The 12,108-nt window shown below is 39.3% G+C and overlaps 1 protein-coding gene across 1 annotated transcript in view; it reads left to right on the top strand.

Moving 5' to 3' along the window:
• Positions 1 to 12,108, top strand: part of AFG2A (AFG2 AAA ATPase homolog A) — a 350,459-nt gene that overhangs the window by 321,561 nt on the left and 16,790 nt on the right. The gene's annotated exons all lie outside the window — the stretch shown is intronic.

Here is a 12,108-nt window from a genome sequence, read left to right as displayed (position 1 = left end):
TTGTGAACCAACTTAAAAAGCTGGTTGATTCCATGAACTCCAGGAAGTTCAACACATCCTCTGATTCAGAGCACATACTATGTGATAGGATATGCTTGGTTTTAAGACACCATCAATTTTAAGACTATTAACTTAAAAACATCCTTTTGGGGGAAAAAATACTGTGATTTTAATATTAATAATATTACATCCTGATTTCAAAAACCTCAAACTGTGAAAAATATTTGGGATGCCCATGTGGCTCAATCAGTTAAGCATCCAACTTTTGGTTTCAGCTCCGGTCATGATCTCAGGGCCCAGGGACCAAATGCAGGATCGAATGAGGGTTCTCTCTCTCTGTCCCTCTCCCTCTGTCCCTACCCCCATTCACACATGCTCTCTCAAATAAATAAATGTCTTTTTTTTTAAAATGTGAAATATAGTCATACTAAATCAGTCGAATACAGTGAAATGGGAAATGACATGTAATAATGTGTTGATATATTTGTCATAAACCCACAGCAATTTAAATACTAATTGCGCCGACATAATCGTAAACAATAATAAAAATTTTGACAGGTAAAAGGAGCATCAAGGACATGGAGCACAGATTATCTGGGACCAAGAATAATCACAGATTAATATATCCCAGAGGGAAATAGCAACAGGGGAATGATGCCAAAAATCTGGGGGGAAAGGTTGGCAGTGGGGAAAAAACAAAGCACTGAAAGATAAAGCTAGAGTACATTAGGAGGGACATTTTCTGAGGAAAAAGGAAAAAAGTTTAGAATACAACTGCTTCGAAATTTCAAAAATTAAAAATATAGGCAATATGATTTGGGATATAATAAAATATTTGAATATGATGCAAAAAAAGAAACAGAGCCAATGAGATTTATTTATAATTTATTCCCCAAATATACTCCCACAGGTACAAAATGGCATATTATTTACCATTTAATGGTGAAGTATTCATTATAGACTTACTTGTTATAATAGCAAAATATTAGAACAATTCAAGTATCTATCAATAGAGTTTATTTAAATAAATTATAGTATATCCATACAATGGAACATTATAGAGCTGTAAAATAAAAAGAAGCTCTTTATAAATTGACGTAATAATTATCTCCAAGATACAGAGAATCTAAATAACTTACAGCAGATAAATATGCTTAAAATCTGCAGAGAATGCACATTATTTTATTCTCACATTATATAATCTTATAAATTACATAATAGTGTGTATACATACACACAAAATATTTGCAAATACAGAAATGGTGCAGAATATACCCTCTAATCACCACGTAATAAAACTAAAACTGACAAGGGGTGCCTGGGTGGCTCAACTGGTTAAGCATCTTCCTTTGGCTCAGGTCATGATCCCAGGGTCCTGGAATCGAGCCCCTGAATCAGTCTCCCTGCTCAGTGGGGAGTCTGCTTCTCCTCACTCTGCCCCTCCCCCTGCTCCTGCTCTTTCTGTCTCTCAAATAAATAAATAAAATCTTTAAAACAACAACAACAACTAGAGGTGTCTGGGTGGCTCAGTCGGTTAAGTGTCTGCCTTTGGCTCAGGTCATGATCTCAGGATCCTGAGATGATAGAGCCCTGTGTTGGGCTCCCTGCACAGTGACAAATCTGCTTCTCCCTCTTCCTCTCCCTCTGTGATCTCTCTCTATCTCTCAAATAAATAAATAAAATCTTTAAAAAAAAAAAAAGGCAACTAAAACTGAGAAATGTAGAAATAACAAAAACCCAACTATTTGGAAGTTCAGAATTCATCTTGAAATGATTCCTTAATCAAAGAGGAAATCAAAATAGTAGAATATCTGGAAAATAATGAAAATACTATATATCAAAATCTATGGAATTCAATTAACACTACACAGAAGATAATTTATAGACCTAAACACTTTCATTAGTAGAATAAGATTAACCTAATTAAGAAATCTCAAAAAATTATCATAAATAACTCCAAAAGTAACCTTAGGAAAATATAAATGTAAAAGCTGAAATTAACAAAAAAAAACAACAGAAATGATTGATCTAATAGCCTATTCTTTGAAGAACAAAATTCAAAACATTAATATTTTTGTGGTAGACAGAATGATCCCCACACACACAAATATACACACAAAGACATCCACATTCTAGTCCCCAGAGACTGTGAATATAATATGTTACCTTTAATGCCAAAAAAACTTTACAGATGATTAAGTTAAACATCCCGAGATGAGAGTACCCTGGATTTTCTGTATAGGCCCAACATAATCATAAAGTCCCTCATAAGGAGGAAAAGAAGGAGACAAGAGAATCAGGATCAGAGACAGAGAGGTCAGAGAGAAATCTGAAGGTGCTACACTGCTGGCTTTGAAGATGGAAGAAGGGACCACGAGCCAGGGAATGCAGGCAGCCTCTGGAAGCTAGAAAAGCAAGGAAAAGGATTCTCTGCAAGCTCCAGAGCAGCCCCACCAATACCTTGATTTTAGTCCCATTTCATAGACTTATTGCAGACTTCTGACCTGCAGAACTGTTACAGAATAAGTTTGTGTTGTTTTAAGCCACTGTGATAATATATTACAGCAGCAAGAATAAACTAATATGCTTTTCGGCTTGCTTTTTGAAAGATAACAAGGCCACAAATACATAAAATTGAGGGGAAAAGAAATCATATTTATGAATGAAATAAAAAATCAAGAATTCTGTATAATCGTGCCAATGAATGTGAAAACCCTGGTGAAATTGTTGATTTTCATATAGCTACCTCTCAAAAATCCTTTTTTATTTCCTCTCAAAAATTCTTAAACTCAGATGGTTTTATAGGCTAAAATTAATTCAAGTCTCCAATCCAATCATTGTTAGGTTATTGAAACTATTTCTGAGCATAAAGAAAAAGTTCTCCCAATTCCTGCTCTGACTAACCTAGTGCCAACCCCCTTTCACCAGCTACATATCTGTAAAAGAAGTACCTTTAAAAAATTACTACTCAAAAGCAAATAATTTAGCATATTAATAGATCAAAATAGAAAACTGCATTCAGTATGGAATTCAACATTCATTTCTTTTTTTTTTTTAAGGCAAAGGTAACATTAACATGCTTAAAATAGTAATACTAAACCAATGGCCTGTAACATGATTAAATATCAGAAACTAGGGCAATCGTTTATCATTGTTCTTTGAGTGCTAGTGCATGAAGTCATACAAGGGAAGAAGGTAAAAACCCCAAGACAAACTGAGGGGTTATTATGTAACTAGTATAGTCTCAGACTTCACTGGCTCTTACAACAAAACAAAGGCACATTTCCTTTCACACCCAGTTTATGTCTTTAAGTTTTCATTCCCCTCTAACCAAAAGTTCACTCTACTGGTTTTACTCCTTCAAATACTGACTGGGATTCCACTGATGAATACTTCAGTGTTTGTCAAGTACATATTGCCAGTAGCTTAACACGATCTTTGCTGCCCTCCTCTATCCCACAATCTTCCCTACGTAAGCTACTCCTCACTCCTGAGCCTCTGGTGCTAGCTCTTAACAAGCCTCTCCAGGTCACCAGCAATCCCCTATCACTCTGTCCTGACTTTGGGCAAGGACCTTGCCTCAATGTCCCCAGTGCATAGGCTAAGGCCAGACCATAGATTTTTACAAAACTACTACTAATAAGGAAAAACTATAGGGACACCTGGGTGGCTTAGTGGTTGAGCTTCTGCCTTTGGCTCAGGTCATGATCCTGGGGTCCTGGGATTAAGTCCCTCATTGAGCTCCCTGCAGGAAGCCTACTTCTCCCTCCATCTATGTCTCTTCCTCTCTCTGTGTGTTTCTCATGGATAAAAAAAATAAAATAAAATCTTAAAAAAAAAAAAAACAATTACAATAATGAAAAGAAAACATTTTAATTTCATATTGGATATCAGTGTTCCTAATGTCTATATGCATATTCCTCCATGGGCATGTGCTCAATCTTGCTCTATCTCTTCCTACCACCCTGTTCAAAGACCAGCCTATCACATACTAAGTGTCCACAGAGGAGGGGACAGAGGTAGGGTGCTGGATGTAGGATCCATGCCAATGGCCAATGATTTAATCAATTGTGCCATGTAGGAACGGGTTAGTCAACATACAGAGATTTGGGGAGGGTGGCTCAGAGAGCATGGAAGCTCTGTGCCCTTTCCCCACATCTTGCCTTATGCATCTTTTCCATCTGGCTGATCCTGAGTTTTATCTTTTATAATAGATCAGAGATTTAGTAAGTAAAATGTTTCTCTGAGTTCTGTGAGCCACTGTAGCAAATTCATCAACCCAAAAGAGTGGGTCATGGGAACCTCTGATTTATGGACAGTCATAAGCACAGGTAACAAACTGGATTGATGATTGTCATCTGAACGTGGGTGGGTGGGGGATATTGTGGTGGCTGTAGGGGGAAGTAGTCTTAAAGGACTAAGCTCTTACTGTGTGGGAGCTGACTCTCCATTACCAGGTAGTCCTGGAATTGAATTGGATGGAGTTAATAGCTCAATGATTGGAAGAAAACCCCCCACATCAGAATCGATGTCAGAATCATATTTGTATTTTTCTAAACTTCTGAAAAGGAGTGTCAAAAAAATTTATGCCACATTAACTATGTGGCCGCAATAATTATTACTGCTGCTGATCTTCATATAGTAATTATATATACTATTTTATTATAGGAAAGTATTTTGTTTCCTGAATTTTATTAGTTGTTCAAAAATTGTCTGTAAAATGCACATGGTCAAAATCTTTTCTGCAGGTTCTCATGACAAACAAACTCAACAACATTTAGATTTGGAAGCAAGTTATATAAGGTGATTTCACCATAATTATACAACTTTGTTTTCCACCACTCCTAAACAATACCTTCTATATTTGCTAAAAATTGTGAGTTTAGCTTTTACTTGGTTTGCAATGAGAAACTCATGTTCTGTTCTGAGTTTGATGGTCTATAGAGCTTTTCTCATTTCTAATCTCTTGGAATCCTTTTAGCTAAAAGTATCTCTTTTCTCTCTCTCTCTCTCTCTCTCTCCTCTCAACTGTTGATACCCATCAACAGGCTGGTATTTGCATGAAATATCATAAGTACTGTGGAGTGTACTTGGTTGGTTGTTTGAAATGGTCTCAGTGGTGGCCTACATTTCATAAGATTAAGATACCAGAGCTTTCCTGACATAATAAAGATGAAGGAGTTTAGCCCTAGATCCTGACCTAATAAGTGGCAGAGCCAGGAAAGATAACAGGCCCCAGGCCCTGAGGCAGGCTTGGCCTCTAATAGAAGCACACAAAGGTGCTCTCTGGCTATAGAGAGAAAGGCGGGGTAGATGGTACTGGGCTGTTAAGTGGAGAGATTTGATGGAAATTTGGGACTATTTTTCTTAATGAAATAGGAAGCTCTGTTCTCAGCTGAGTATGGGGATGGAGGAGGAAGTGTTGGAGGTTTCGGAAGAGAGTAAATGGCCCATAAAAGTGTAGTAAGACGGCGGGGCAGCACTAAGCTCCCACAGAGGTCAGTGGTCAGGAAATTAGAGCACAAAGAATTTCCTGTCATTGGTCAGATTCTTATATTTTACCTTAAATTCATACTATTTTTATAGCTTTCTTCCACATTTCCCCCCCTCCATCTTATTTTAGCATGTAACAGCCTAAAACCAGTCCAAATTTAAACCCCAATTTCCATTGTAAGTGAAGGAAAATCACTTGGCTTCTGTGCCAAATAAAAATTTTTAAAAATCCTTTTTTATTTGCATATTTCCACAAAAAATTTCTATGGGCTTGCCCCTTCCAAATAACTTCTCAGTAGGAATTCCTCAGAAAGCTAGATGAGGGTGATCACTTGAGTGCAAACGAGTCTATTGGCTGATTGTTAGAGGATCATGATTAGCCACTTCAAGGGCTCCTACTCAGCCCTCTTGGGTTCGGTCAAAAGGGAAATCCGGTCCCATGTCTCCTGGGTTCACCTTTAACAAATGGCCACTTTATTACTCTACAGAGCTCCCATTTTAGTAAATAAAGTGTTTAGTAAAAACTAGGACTTGGAAACATCTGAGTAGATACAGAAATGCTAACATACATTTTCAAACATTTTGTAAGTCATAAAGACCCAAACTTTTGTAAAATGTTGAGACATTTGGTAAGTTTTCTTACAAAAAGCTGGTGAAAAAATATCACAGTGAAGTTTTAGCACAGAACCTGAAGAACAGTGAGGATTTTTCCATTGGCTTCTGAGCTAAGTTGTCCTTTTCACCTCTTGGGGTGGGTTAAGGTTCATCCCCACAGAGCCCACCAGCCCTGGAAATGGTCCAAGAGCTCAGAATCACAGGAATTCGCCCATCACTCTGGGCGGAAGTTGTCTGTCATCGCCACCCCATGTCAGGTTTCTCCTCAGGTCTCCTGAAGAGAAGGTCCCCATGTGCTTATCTCCTCTGCCTTCCCTGGTGTACCAGCGAGGGTGGAGAATGAGGAGGGTCTTTCCACTTCCCACTGAGTCTGGATACCACACTTCATGCCTTTCTTTTGTTCTTCCTTTGGTTGTGCTTCGTTCCTTTACCATGCAACTAACTGGCCGGCTCCTGTGGATGAAAGGTGAATTCCATTAGGAAGCACACTGGGAAAGAAAGTAAAAGAACTTTTGGCGAAATCACAAAATGTGGATAATAATATGCCGACTGGAATGGAAGACTCAACCATTTCACGGGGGTGCTGGGAGAACTAATTAATGTTTGTAAAGGCCTTTGAGTTCCCTGGGAGGGAAGGTGCCACCAGAGTGCTAAGCATTATTGTGAAGGGATTATGTGCACAAATACAATACCAGGAGCCAGGATATTACTAAAAATAAAGCAGAACTTTCTGTGAGGAAGGTAAGGAAGGAAATGCCTCACTGAAAAAAGCTTAACTGTCTTTTAATACAAATGCTTAGGCCACCGGGTAATGGAACAGCAAATCTGAGATTCTATTCTAAGTAAAGGATTATGTTTTCTCGGCATTGTCAAGGTGGGGTGGAACAAAACAAAATGACTGCTTTACCCAAAAGAGGGTTATAGTCTTTGAAAAAGAGATTAAGAGGATGTTGGGCTATTGCACCGTGCAGTCCATCCAGGAGGAACAAGGCAACAGTAAAGCGAATGTGTGTTTGCACTTGAAGGGAGGGGAGATGTGAAAATTAAAGAAAGGAGAGTGTTTCAAATTGAAATGAAAAAAAAAAAAAATGAAATGACTATTACTGACTGCTCCCAATGAACCTAGTGATAATAAAGCTTGTTAGAAACCTAGATGCATTTTTGCATTTGCTTCTCTCGTAGACAGCTGCTCAAAACCCTAAGTTTGAAATTACAAAAGTAATATATCCTTGCTCATGTGTTCACAGAGAATGATCACATTAACTGTGTAAAAACAAAACAAAACAAACAAACAAAGCCCCTCTACTTTGCCCATATCCTAAGTACTACATGCCAGATTTATGGGTGGCTTCTACAGAGCTTTAGCAGTCCCCGGTAGGCGTTGGGTTAGCAAAACTCAGAGCAGAAACGGGAATGACAACTGTCTCCTTTTCCTCAACCTCTTCTTTCTGACCATTTCCTTCTCCTCCACCTGCTTTTTGTAACAAGCCCTCTGAGGTCTGAAGCAGATTAGCAAACAAATAAATCCTTTAATGTCATGGAATACTTTCCCCAGCATAAATGGGATTAATCTGCCAACCCAGCAAATTCTACATTTCAAATACCTCAGCTGCATAATAAGCCATTTCTGCCAATCCCCTAATTTATGGCACAAAGGTCATTTTATTTTCATGTTTGCACTGCTTAGACTTTCTCCATTCTTCCTTCCCATTCCATCTCCAACTCTCTGTTTTCTACCTTTGAAACTGCATTTAGAAAAGCATCAAAGAACACACACAGTACCCTGGGGTTCTCAGAGAAGGCAGAGAGTGAAAGAATGTGGAACACGAACCACCTTCCACCAGCCCAGAGGAGCCATCTCCACAACCTCCCGAGGCACCTTCATTCTGGCTTTGGCTGCGGAACTCTGAGTGTGGGGACCAAACATCATGGCCAAGCATGAGGACTATATAGCCATAAGTCTTTGTTTGTCAAAAATTGTGCTATAATAATGTGGAAACCCTGGGCTGGTTCCATAGACCAATTTGGACATTTTAAGAATTAGAAATGGGTTGAGTTTTCTACAAGTAGAGAAAGCAAGCAAGCAGAATGGCCTCTGACCTTAGAACTAAAAGATATTTTTAACAATTATTTAATTCAGGGGATCCCTCAGTGGTTTAGCGCCTGCCTTTGACCCAGGGCGTGATCCTGGAGACCTGGGATCGAGTCCCACATGGGGCTTCCTGCATGGAGCCTGCTTCTCACTCTGCCTATGTCTCTGCCTCTCTCTTTCTGTGTGTCTCTCATGAATAAATAAATAAAATCTTTTAAAAAACCAATTATTTAATTCAGTGACTTGCCCAAGGTCACTCAGTAAGAGGTAGGGACAGTTTGGTGGATCACAGCTACACCTTCTGCCTGCCAGAGCCATCCTGTCCTTACCACACCATACTGCTTCCCTAAGGAAAGGACTACCATGCCGCTCTTACTCAGGAACCCAAGGGGAAAAAGACTATTTTGGGGGTATTTACTCAAAGCCATTGGGTAAATTCTGACTCATATTAACATTTCCCTTTACTCACCCTTTGAAATCTGAGCAACATGAGTCACTGAACTATTCTATCCTCTTGGTTGATGACCAAAGGGAAATGCTTCATTTTAAGAAGTAGGTCCTCATAGCTGTTATGGATAAATTTCTGAGAGTCACAATGAACAAAGAATGACGAATAATGAAGCAGGAAGATCTCTGCAGCTGTGGGCCCCAAAAGTCCTCATGGCACGTGAGCCAGAGAGACTCCTCTTTCCTGAAGTACAAGGTCTCCATCAGTCCTCCCGGTTAAAATAGTAGGAACAATGGGGTAAGGAAGAATGAGAATGTAAGCATGTTTCTAAAGAATGGTCATGACATCAGGACATTTTATTTCAAAACACCAAAATAGAATAACAAATTAAGAACAGCAACACACAACAAAATGTGATATTAAATTAGCAATGTGATAGACTATATATCACATGATACCCTTTATATAGTTTAAAGAAAAAGTTTAAAATATGTGCAGTTTAGGAATATAATAAAACTATGTAGAAAGAAAAACAAGGAAGTGAGTTCAGAATTCAGGATGATGGGTGGGGAAGTCAGGGATCACATCTGTGGGGGAAGGTATGATTAGGTATGAGTTATTTTCTGGTCCTATTTTTGTTTTGAGAGATGGGCTCATAGATGTTTATTACATTATTAAAAATACCTAAAATAAATTTAGACCAAACATTCACAGCCCGATGACAGCAATGTCTCATGAATCAAGGATCTTGATTAATCCGATTGACACACACCAAATTAAAACATTTTTACTTGTATATCATTTTTATGACCATTATATTAGTTTCTTAAGACTGCCGCAACAAACTGAGTGGTTTAACAACAGAAACTCAGTGTCTTTCATCCCTGGAGGCTCTGGAAGTCCAAAATGAAGTGTTGGTTCCTTCCCAGGGCTCTGAAGAGAAATGCTATCCAGGCCTCTCTCCATGTTTTGCAGACACTGTCTTCTCCCTGTGTCTTCACATCATCTTCTCTCTGTGCTGTTTCTGTGTCCAACTTTCCACCTCTTTTAAGACACTGGTCATTTTAGATTAAGAATCTTTCTACTGCCTTCTTCTGAACGTGATCACCTCTCTCAAGATCCTTTGTCCAAATGAGTCACATTCTGTGATTACTGGGGTTGGGATTCAACATATCATTTTTGGGAGGACACAACTCAACCAGTAACAACAATGTGCAATACTTGACTTATTAGGATCCGTGGCATTGGGAAGGAAAGAAGAGAGTTACTGTAACTGTGTATTAACAAGGTAGTTTTTAAAGTTGTTTTTTTTGTTTTGGGGTGTTTTTTTTTCTACTTTGGCACTGCTGGCTGAAACGTTGTTAATGGAAGAAAGCGCAGAAAGATCACTGGAAGACTCTAAGAGTTAGCAAGAGACAGAGACAGAGAGAGGCAGGCAGAGAGAGAGGGAGGGAAGGAGAGAGGGGAATCTTTTTCCTTGAAAGTCTTTTGAATTGATTACAAATTCATGCACACCTCAAAGATATTGTGGCTTTGGATCCAGACTACCCCAATAAAACAAACATCACAGAAAAGTGAACACTGCAATAAACTGAGTCAAATGAGTATTTTGGTTTCCCAGAGAAAATAAAAGTTATGTTTATACTATACTGTGGCTAATTAAATGTGCAATAGTAGTCTGTCTTAAAAAAACACAATGTACTGCCTTAATTAAAAAACACTTTATTGCTAAATAGAGAAAAAAATTACTTTCTTGCTAACCATCATCCAAGCTTCCAGTGAGTCATCATCACTGATCTCAGATCATACAGATCTAATAAAAATGACAATGTTTGAAATATTGTGAGAATTACCAAAATGTGATACAGAGACACGAAGTGAGGCAGTGCTGTTGAAAAAATGGTACCAAAAGACTTGACACTGGGTTGCCACAACCTTCAGTTAATTAAAAAAAAAAAAAAACAAAAAAACAAAAAAACACAGTATCTGTGAAGCACAATAAAGGGAAGTGCAACACGAGGTAGGTCTGTGTAGATTACAAATCTTTAAGCCCACTTTGATTCATTCTCTTAAACTGCTGCTAAATCCAACTATTCTCTCTTTTAAAAAAATTTTTTTTAAAGATTTCATTTATCTATTTGAGACAGAGAGAGAGCACAAGCAGGGGGAGCAGCAGAGGTCAAGGGAGAAGGAGGCTCCTCCTAAGCAGGGAGTTCAGATGCAGGGCTCGATTCCAGGACCCTGAGATCTTGACCTGAGCTGAAGGCAGATGACTGAGCCACCCAGGCGCCCCCCTGGGTATCCTTTCTAATATGCAATCTCTATCAACATTTCAAATGTGCCAGCCCCTCTCTTTCTGGAACCAGTTTATAACGAGTTAGATGTACAAGGTTGCTTATGGCAACATTGTACTAACAACAACAACTAGGAAAGAAATACTATCCTAAAAGTGTACCAGTAAGGGAATGGTTAATAAGTTATGGTATATCCATTCTGTGCAAGCATAAGAATGAACACAACAGAATTAATAATAAGAGCCCAGTGATGATTGAGCATTCCCTACGTGCAAGCTCTGTGCTAAGTGAACTTACAGAGTTTGTCCTGTTTATTCCCAACCACGTGGCTTATTTGCCCCATGAACCATTGAGGGAAGTGGGAACTAAGAGACTTGAGAGGCCAAGTAACTTGCCCAAGATCACATAGCTAGTAACCTAGCAGAGCAGGACTCAAACCAAAGAAGAATATAAATGAGAAAAAGAAAAAAAAAAAAAAAAAAACCTTTGGAAAATGTGTACCAAAGTGTGAACAACGGTCATCACTCTAAAGCAGAGGAGGTTATGGTCAAATTTCCTTTTCTTTCTTAAAAATCCAAATCTGGGGAGCCTGGGTGGCTCAATCGGTTAAGCATCTGCCTTCGGCTCAGGTCACGATTCCAGAGTCCTGGGATGGAGCCCCGAGTTGGGCTCCCTGCCCAGCAGGGAGTCTGCTTCTCCCTCTCCCTCTGCCCTTTCCCCTCTCATGCTCTCTCTCAAGCTGTCTCGAATAAACAAATAAAATCTTAAAAAAAAATCCAAATTTGTGTCTCTCAGACCCATTCCTTCCTTCCTGTCTGTTCCCATTGCTCCCACTTAGATCCAGGTTTCATCATCCCATGCTTAGTGTACACACCAGCCTCCTGATCCCTGCTTTCCTCTAAACATCCTGCATGAGCCTGGGATCACCTCTTGCCTTCTAAGGAAGTCCAACTCTTCAGGCTGGAACTACCTAGCCAGCGCCTAACAACGTTAGGCGTCATCAGAGCTGCTACAAGAAGCCTCGTCTTCCTCCTGCCCCTCCCCATCCATGTTTCTACCACCGGGGGGTCCTTACATAGTTTGCCCCCTCAGCCACCAGGCCCTTTTATCCCTTCTCCGCTGAGCTGAGGCCTTCAGCACACAGCGCAAGACCTCCCACTCCATGA

Source organism: Canis lupus, chromosome 20 (assembly GCF_048164855.1).
Source record: "Canis lupus baileyi chromosome 20, mCanLup2.hap1, whole genome shotgun sequence".
Classification (NCBI taxonomy): Eukaryota; Metazoa; Chordata; class Mammalia; order Carnivora; family Canidae; genus Canis; species Canis lupus.
Note: the sequence above shows the minus strand (reverse complement) of the source record. Positions and strands in the feature narration are given on the sequence as shown.